General features: G+C 40.3%; 1 non-coding gene across 1 annotated transcript; it reads left to right on the plus strand.

Annotated features, from left to right (window-relative positions):
• Positions 1-9086: 9086 nt before the first annotated feature.
• LOC112724600 (small nucleolar RNA R71) lies at positions 9087-9190 on the plus strand. The gene has a single exon (XR_003163755.1). It is a non-coding gene; the product is annotated as a small nucleolar RNA R71 (small nucleolar RNA).
• Positions 9191-9964: the final 774 nt, after the last annotated feature.

Here is a 9964-nt window from a genome sequence, read left to right on the forward strand (position 1 = left end):
CGTGGACTTGCAGGAATTAAACAAGAAACAAGTAAATGGCATTAAACATAAAAGAGAAAATTGAAGCGCAGTGAAGTAGATCTTAACAGAAAAGTAAAATGACTTGAGAATTTAAAGAACTAGGAAGCAGTGCTTAAGTGCAGCAAATTAAAAGGGGTTGAGATCTCAGGAGTGGAAGAGACTAGATAACAAGTCTAGATCTCAAATCCTTCCTTGATCCAACAAGAGCAATTGCAAAAGAAACAAAGAAAAGTAAATTGCAGAAACAAAGTAGATGAAGAAGCAGTAGACAGAAATTCAAACTCAATTATGCAGAAAGAAAATAAACAAGGGATCTCAAGGTGAGATTGAAACAGAATTTCTTCAATTCTCCACCAAAGATCCAAAGCAAGAAAATTAAAGAGTGTTCAAGCAAGAACCAAGAAGAAGAGAGATCAATTCTCCTCCCAAGTTCTCTGAAATCTAAATTCAAAACTAAAAGCTCAAAATGAAAATGAAAGGAAAATTCAAAAGTAAAATTCAGCTCCCCAATTACATCAAACTAACTCCTATTTATACACTTTCTATTCTTGGATATTGGAATTTGGATGGGCTTTTGATTTGGTGAAGATTTGAATTAAATTGGATTTTTGGTTGAATTTTCAGCCCATGAAGAAATTGCTTCCAGGGGAGTGCTCAGCTCACAAAGTGAGCTGAGCTTTGACACTTAGTGTGGGGAAGCATTGATAGCGTGCTGCTGTCTTGGGGTGCATCAGGGGAGAGCTCAGCTCACTTTGTGAGCTGAGCATTGGTGCCTTAGTGCCAATTTGTTGTGCTGCCCCTTGGACCGTGTCATGCGCTCCACTCCTTCCCTGGCCGTGTCAAGATGTGCCCCCATGCATCAAGAAGTAGCGCTCAGCTCACTTTGTGAGCTGAGCTTTGGTGTATCCAAGGAAGGGTCCCTGGTTCGAAACCCATGGGAAGCATGCGCTACCCCTTTTCTTGGTTGCCTTGCTTCCTTGCTTCCTCAAGGTGTGGGGTTCGAAGCTTGGGGAGTGCATTTGGCCAATTTTGGCTTATTTTCCATGAGAGTAGCGCCTCCACCCTTTCCCTTTGGTCATGGGTTCAAGTCTTGGAGCATGCATTTGGAAATCATTTTTCTTGAATTTCTCCTCTAGCGCTCTCGATAATGCTCACTTTGTGAGCTGAGCTTGGTTCCTCATTTCCTTATTTCTTGGCCTTGTGTTGTGCTCAGCTCACAAAGTGAGCTGAGCTTTGTGCCTTGGTCCCTTGGAAGTGAGTGTAGCGCTCTCTTAGTGCTTGGTGCTCTTGGAATGAGTTCCATGGTTTGTTGCACTACACTTTCTCCTTTGATGGCCACACTTTCTATTCCTTGAACCACGCTTCTTAGGTCACGCTTTTCTTCTTTTCTTCTTTTCTTCACCTACAATTAATCAAAACAACCAATCAAAGTATCACCAAATTCACAAGGTTTACAAATCATAAAACTGCAATTAAATTTGGCCTAAACCTCATGATTTAGCATCAATTATATGGTGGTTGTTTGATTCAAAGAAGTTATGCATTTCCATTCCAAATTGCTTTCTTAGGATGCAAGAAAGTGCATAAAACCAAATGAAAATAAGGAAAAAGACTATTAAAAAGGGTATATGATGACTTGTCATCACCCTACTCTTTTTATTTCTAATTTTCGTAATATCGGAACCAACCTAATTAAATTGTATATATTTTTATTCCTATCTGAAAGTTTTAGATTCTAGCAAGTAAATAATCATTTTTTACTACGAAATTTCAAACACTAATAAATTACTCATGAAAAATGAAACTCACATCATACCTATAAGTGATGGACTATGGTTAACAAAATTAACAAGATCCTAAAAATTTTTTTAAAATTTCTAAACGACCACTTCTATTATAACTTAACTTGAACCAAATTCTCATTATTATTAACTTATGTATTCAATACATATGTTAAAAATTTGAATGAAAATGACCGAAGAACACTACAACAAATTCGGGCTGAGACAACCCTTTAAAAATGTTGCTTATAATAAGGAAAATTATTGCCTTTTATCAAAGGCAATACTTTCCGACAAAATGCAACACTTTTTGGGGTTGACTATACGGCCGTTACCTTTGGTCTAAGGTAACGCTTTTGTGTATCAAAGGAACCCTTTTTATGGTAACCTTCAAAAAACATTGCCTTTTATACAAAAAAAAAGCAACTCCATAAAAGGGTTGCCTTAAAGGACCTAAACACAACGCTTTAGATAAGACTTTATGGCAACACTTTTTACGAGTTGTATTTTCTAATACATAAAGCAACACTTGTCCAGATTTGTTTTAAGTTGCCTCTTGATATACCTAAAGCAACACTTGTTCAAATATTTTTTAAGTTTCTTTTTTCATAGACCTAAAGCACCACTTATCTAAATTTTTTGGTATTGCCTTTTGGTATGCGAAATTGCTATTCAGGTTGTGAATTATTGTTCGAAATTGATTCCCTGGCAATGGCACCAAAAACGGATGTACAGGACCATGGTCTAAACATATCTTCATAACTTCGCATAACTAACCAGCAAGTGCACTAGGTCGTCCAAGTAATACCTTACGTGAGTAAGGGTCGAATCCCACGGAGATTGTCGGTATGAAGCAAGCTATGGTCACCTTGTAAATCTCAGTCAGGCGGATATAAAACAGTAATGGGTTTTCGAAAATAAATAATAGAATAGGGATAGATGTACTTACGTAAATCGTTGGTAGGAATTTCAGATAAGCGAATGGAGATGCTTTTCGTTCCTCTGAACCTCTGCTTTCCTGCTATCTTCATCCAATCAGTCTTGTTCCTTTCCATGGCTGGCTTTATGTGATACATCACCATTGTCAACGGCTACTTTCGGTCATCTCTCGGGAAAATGATCCAATGCCCTGTCACGGCACGGTTAATCGTCTGGAGGCATCACCCTTGTCAATGGCTTCATCTTATCCTCTCAGTGAAAATGATCAACGCACCCTGTCACGGCACGGCTATTCATCTGTCGGTTCTCGATCATGCTGGAATAGGATTTACTATCCTTTTGCGTCTGTCACTACGCCCAGCAATCGCGAGTTTGAAGCTCGTCACAGTCATTCAATCATTGAGTCCTACTCGGAATACCACAGACAAGGTTTAGACCTTCCGGATTCTCTTGAATGTCGCCATCATTCTAGCTTACACCACGAAGATTCTGGTTAAGAGGTCTAAGAGATACTCATTCAGTCTAAGGTAGAACGGAAGTGGTTGTCAGGCACGCGTTCATAGGGAATGATGATGATTGTCACGTTCCTCACATTCAGATTGAAGTACGAATGAATATCTTAGAAGCGAAACAAGATGAATTGAATAGAAAACAGTAGTACTTTGCATTAATCTTTGAGGAACAGCAGAGCTCCACACCTTAATCTATGGAGTATAGAAACTCTACCGTTAAAAATACATAAGTGAAGGTCCAGGCATGGCCGAATGGCCAGCCCCTCTGATCTAAGAACCAGGCGTCCAAAGATGGTCAAAAAGACGTCTAATACAATAGTAAAAGGTTCTATTTATAATAAACTAGCTACTAGGGTTTACATGAGTAAGTAATTGATGCATAAATCCACTTCCGGGGCCCACTTGGTGTGTTCTTGGGCTGAGCTTGAGTGTTTCACGTGTAGAGGTCCTTCTTGGAGTTGAACGCCAGTTTTTGTGCCAGTTTGGGCGTTCAACTCTGGTTTTGGATCCTTTTTTGGCGCTGGACGCCAGATTTGGGCAGAAAGCTGGCATTGAATGCCAGTTTACGTCGTCTATTCTTGGCCAAAGTATGGACTATTATATATTGCTGGAAATCCCTGGATGTCTACTTTCCAACGCAATTGGAAGTGTGCCATTTCGAGTTCTGTAGCTCCAGAAAATCCATTTTGAGTGCAGGGAGGTCAGAATCCAACAGCATCAGCAGTCCTTCTTCAACCTCTGAATCTGATTTTTGCTCAAGTCCCTTAATTTCAGTCAGAAAATACCTGAATTCATAGAAAAACACACAAACTCATAGTAAAGTCCAGAAATGTGAATTTAACATAAAAACTAATGAAAACGTCCCTAAAAGTAACTAGATCCTACTAAAAACATACTAAAAACAATGTCAAAAAGCGTATAAATTATCCGCTCATCACAACACCAAACTTAAATTGTTGCTTATCCCCAAGCAACTGAAAATCAAATAGGATAAAAAGAAGAGAATATACTATAAATTCCAAACTATCAATGAAACATAGCTTCAATCAAATGAGCGGGACTTATAGCTTTTTGCCTCTTGAATAGTTTTGGCATCTCACTTTATCCATTGAGGTTCAGAATGATTGGCATCTATAGGAACTCAGAGTTCAGATAGTGTTATTGATTCTCCTAGTTCAGTATGATGATTCTTGAACACAGCTTCTTTATGAGTCTTGGCCGTGGCCCTAAGCACTTTGTTTTCCAGTATTACCACCGGATACATAAATGCCACAGACACATAATTGGGTGAACCTTTTCAGATTGTGACTCAGCTTTGCTAAAGTCCCCAATTAGAGGTGTCCAGGGTTCTTAAGCACACTCTTTTTTTTGGATTTGGACCTTGACTTTAACCGCTCAGTCTCAAGTTTTCACTTGACACCTACACGCCACAAGCACATAGTTAGGGACAGCTTGGTTTAGCCGCTTAGACCAGGATTTTATTCCTTTAGGCCCTCCTATCCACTGATGCTCAAAGCCTTGGGATCCTTTTTATTTGCCCTTGCCTTTTGGTTTTAAGAGCTTTTGGCTTTTTCTGCTTGCTTTTTCTTTTTTTTTCTATTTTTTTTCGCCTATTTTTTTTCTGCAAGCTTTGTTCTTTGCTGCTTTTTCTTGCTTCAAGAATCATTTTTATGATTTTTCAGATTATCAAATAACATGTCTCCTAGTCATCATTCTTTCAAGAGCCAACATATTTAACATTCTTAAACAACAACTTCAAAAGACATATGCACTGTTCAAGCATTCATTCAGAAAACAAGAAGCATTGTCACCACATCAATATAATTAAACTAAGTTCAAGGATAAATTCAAAACTCATGTACTTCTTGTTCTTTTGAATTAAAACATTTTTCATTTAAGAGAGGTGATGGATTCATAGGACATTCATAACTTTAAGACAGAGTTACTAACTACTATTGATCATGTAATGAAGACACAAACATAGATAAGCACATAACATAGAAAACGAAAAACAGAAGAAATAAGAACAAGGAATGAATCCACCTTAGTGATGGTGGCGTTTCCTTCTTGAGGAACCAATGATGTCCTTGAGCTCTTCTATGTATCTTCCTTGTCTTTGTTGCTCCTCCCTCATTGCTTTTTGATCTTCTCTTATTTCATGAAGCATGATGGAGTGCTCTTGATGTTCCACCCTTAGTTGTCCCATATTGGAACTCAATTCTCCTAGGGAGGTGTTGATTTTCTCCCAATAGTTTTGTGGAGGAAAGTGCATTTGAGGCATCTCCGGGATCTCATGTTGATGATCTTCATACGCCTCTTGAGCTCTATGAATGGGCTCTCTTGCTTGCTCCATCTTTTTCTTAGTGATGGGCTTGTCCTCTTTAATGAGGATATCTCCCTCTATGTCAATCCCAGCTGAATTGCATAGGTGGCAAATGAGGTGAGGAAAGGCTAACCTTGCCATAGTGGAGGACTTGTCAGCCACCTTATAGAGTTCTTGAGGTATAATCTCATGAACTTCCACCTCTTCTCCAATCATGATGCTATGGATCATGATGGCCCGGTCTATAGTAACTTCAGACCGGTTGCTAGTGGGAATGATTGAGCATTGAATGAACTCCAACCATCCTCTAGCTACAGGCTTGAGGTCCAATCTTCTTAGTTGAACCGGCTTGCCTTTGGAGTCAATCTTCCATTGAGCTCCTTCTACACATATGTCCATAAGGACTTGGTCCAACCTTTGATCAAAGTTGACTCTCCTTGTGTAGGGGCGTGCGTTCTCTTCCATGTTTGGCAAGTTGAACGCCAACCTCACATTCTCCGGACTAAAATCTAAGTATTTCCTCCGAACCATTGTAACATAGTTCTTTGGATCCGGGTTTTTACTTTGATCATGGTTCTTGGTGATCCATGCATTGGCATAGAACTCTTGAACCATTAGGATGCCGACTTGTTGGATGGGATTTGTTAGAACTTCCCAACCTCTTCTTTGAATTTCATGTCCGATCTCTGGATACTCATTTCTTTTGAGTTTGAAAGGGACCTCAGGGATCACCTTCTTTTTGGCCACAACATCATAGAAGTGGTCTTGATGGGCTTTGGAGATGAACCTTTCCATCTCCCATGACTCAGATGTGGAAGCTTTTGTCTTCCCTTTCCCCTTTCTAGAGGATTCTCCGGTCTTAGGTGCCATCAATGGTAATGGAAAAACAAAAAGCTTATGCTTTTACCACACCAAACTTAGAATTTTGCTCGCCCTCGAGCAATAAAAGAAAGAATAGATGAAGAAGAAGAAGAAATGGAGGAGAGGGAGAGTGGGAAGTGTTTCAGCCAAGAAGGGTATAGAGGGGTGTGTTGTGTGAATTTGATGAAGAGTGGAGGGCTTTATATAGGGAAGGGAGGGGGGGAAAGGTTTCGGCCATATGGGTGGGTTTGGGTGGGAAATTGGTTTTGAATTTTGAAGGTAGGTGGGGTTTATGAGGTAGGTTTATGGGGAAGAGTGGATGGATGTGAATGGTGAAGAGGTGATGGGGAAGAGAGATTGAGGTGATTGGTGAAGGGTTTTTGGGGAAGAGTGTTTGTGTGAAAGAGAGAGGTGAGAAGAAGTGAGAGGAGGTAGGTGGGGATCCTATGGGGTCCACAGATCCTGAGGTGATCCTGTGGGGTCCACAGATCCTGAGATGATCCTGTGGGGTCCACAGATCCTGGGGTGTCAAGGATTTGCATCCCTGCACCAATTAGGCATGCAAAATGCCTTTGCACACAACTCTGGGCGTTCAGCGCCAGGTTGGTGCCCATTTTGGGCATTCAACGCCCATTTACTAGCCATTTCTGGCGTTGAACGCCAGAACCATGCTTGTTCTGGGCGTTCAGCACCAGAATGCTGCCCATTTTGGGCATTCAGCGCCAGAACCATGCTCTGTTCTGGCGTTGAACGCCAGGCAGATGCTCCTCCAGGGTGTGATTTTTCTTCTGCTGTTTTTGATTCCGTTTTCAATTTTTATATTTATTTTGTGACTCCACATGATCATGAACCTAATAAAACATGAAAAACAAAAACAAAATTAGATAAATAAACATTGGGTTGCCTCCCAACAAGAGCTTCTTTAATGTCAATAGCTTGACAGTGGGCTCTCATGGAGCCTCACAGATGTTCAGAGCATTGTTGAAACTCTCCAACACCAAACTTAGAGTTTGGATATGGAAGTTCAACACCAAACTTAGAGTTTGGTTGTGGCCTCCCAACACCAAACTTAGAGTTTGACTGTGGGGGCTTGGGTTGACTCTGCTTTGAGAGAAGCTTTTCATGCTTCCTCTTCATGGTTGCAGAGGGAGATCCTTGAGTTTTAAATACAAGGGAGTCCTCATTCCATTGAAGGACTAGTTCACCTCTGTCAACATCAATCACAGCTCTTGCTGTGGCCAGGAAAGGTCTTCCTAGGATGATGGATTCATCCTCTTCCTTTCCAGTATCCAGGACTATGAAATCAGCAGGGATGTAAAGGCCTTCAACCTTTACTAACACATCCTCTACTTGTCCATAAGCCTGTTTTCTTGAACTGTCTGCCATCTCTAATGAGATTTTAGCAGCTTGCACCCCATAGATTCCCAGTTTCTCTATTACAGAGAGGGGCATGACGTTTATCCCTGAACCAAGGTCACACAGAGCCTTAAAGATCATGGTGCCTATGGTACAAGGTATTATGAACTTTCCAGGATCCTATCTCTTCTGAGGCAATGTCAGTTGATCCAGATCACTTAGTTCATTGATGAACAAGGGAGGTTCAACTTCCCAAGTATCAATGCCAAATAATTTGGCATTTAGCTTCATGATTGTACCAAGAAACTTGGCAGTCTGATCTTCAGTAACATCCTCATTCTCTTCAGAAGAGGAATACTCATCAGAGCTCATGAAGGGCATAAGGAGGTTCAATGGAATCTCTATAGTCTCTAGATGAGCCTCAGATTCCTTTGGTTCCTCAGAGGGAAGCTCCTTATTGATCACTGGACGTCCCAGGAGGTCTTCCTCCTTGGGATTCACGTCCTCTCCTTCCCTTACAGGTTCGGCCATGGTGCTTATGTCAATGGCCTTGCACTCTCCTTTTGGATTATCTTCTGTATTGCTTGGGAGAGTACTAGGAGGGATTTCAGTGATTCTTTTACTCAGCTGGCCCACTTGTGCTTCCAAATTTCTAATGGAAGACCTTGTTTCATTCATGAAACTCACAGTGGCCTTAGACAGATCAGAGACTAAGTTTGCTAAATTAGAAGTATTTTGTTCAGAGTTCTCTGTCTGTTGCTGAGTGGATGATGGAAAAGGTTTATTATTGTTAAACCTATTTCTTCCACCATTATTAAAGCCTTGTTGAGGATTTTGATCCTTCCATGAGAAATTTGGGTGATTTCTCCATGATGAGTTATAGGTGTTTCCATAAGGTTCACCTAAATAATTCACCTCTGCTATTGTAGGGTTTTCAGGATCATAAGCTTCTTCTGCATAAGAAGTCTCTTGAGTACTGTTGGATGCAGCTTGCATTCCATTCAGACTCTGAGAAATCATATTGACTTGCTGAGTCAATATTTTGTTCTGAGCCAATATAGCATTCAGAGTGTCAATCTCAAGAACTCCCTTCTTCATAGGCGTCCATTATTCACAGGATTCCTTTCAGAAGTGTACATGAATTGGTTATTTGCAACCATCTCAATGAGTTCTTGAGCTTCTGCAGGCGTTTTCTTTAGGTGAATGGATCCACCTGCAGAAGTATCCAATGACATCTTTGATAACTCAGATAAACCATCATAGAATATATCCAGGATGGTCCATTCTGAAAGCATGTCAGAAGGACACTTTTTGGTCAGTCCTTTGTATCTCTCCCAAGCTTCATAGAGGGATTCACCTTCTTTCTGTCTGAAGGTTTGAACATCCACTCTGAGCTTGCTCAGCTTTTGAGGAGGAAAGAACTTGGCTAAGAAAGCCTTGACCAGCTTATCCCAAGAGTTCAGGCTATCCTTGGGTTGAGAATCCAACCACACTCTAGCTCTGTCTCTTACAGCAAAAGGGAAAAGCATGAGCCTGTAGACTTCAGGATCTACTCCATTAGTCTTAACAGTATCACATATCTGCAAGAATTCAGTTAAGAACTGAAAAGGATCTTCAGATGGAAGTCCATGAAACTTGCAGTTCTGCTGCATCAGAGAAACTAATTGAGGTTTCAGCTCAAAGTTGTTTGCTCCAATGGCAGGAATGGAGATGCTTCTTCCATGTAAATTGGAATTAGGTGCAGTAAAGTCACCAAGCATCCTCCTTGCATTATTATTATTTTCGGCTGCCATCTCCTCTTCCTGTTCGAAAATTTCTGAAAGGTTATCTCTGGATTGTTGTAATTTAGCTTCTCTTAATTTTCTCTTCAGAGTCCTTTCAGGTTCTGGATCTGCTTCAACAAGAATGTTCTTGTCCTTGCTCTTGCTCATATGACAAAGAAGAGGGCACAGAAAAATAATAATAATAGAGATCCTTTATACCACAGTATAGGGATCCTTGTGTTAGTGGGAGAAAAGAGGGAGACAAAGAATGTAATGTAATGGAAGAAACACAACTGTAAGGAGGGTATAGATGTGAGATGAGATATTAGTAGATGAATAAATAAATAGAATAAGATGGGAGAGGGAGAATTTTCGAAAATAATTTTTGAAAAAGAGTTAGTGATTTTT

This window comes from Arachis hypogaea, chromosome 11, assembly GCF_003086295.3.
Source record: "Arachis hypogaea cultivar Tifrunner chromosome 11, arahy.Tifrunner.gnm2.J5K5, whole genome shotgun sequence".
Lineage (NCBI taxonomy): Eukaryota > Viridiplantae > Streptophyta > Magnoliopsida > Fabales > Fabaceae > Arachis > Arachis hypogaea.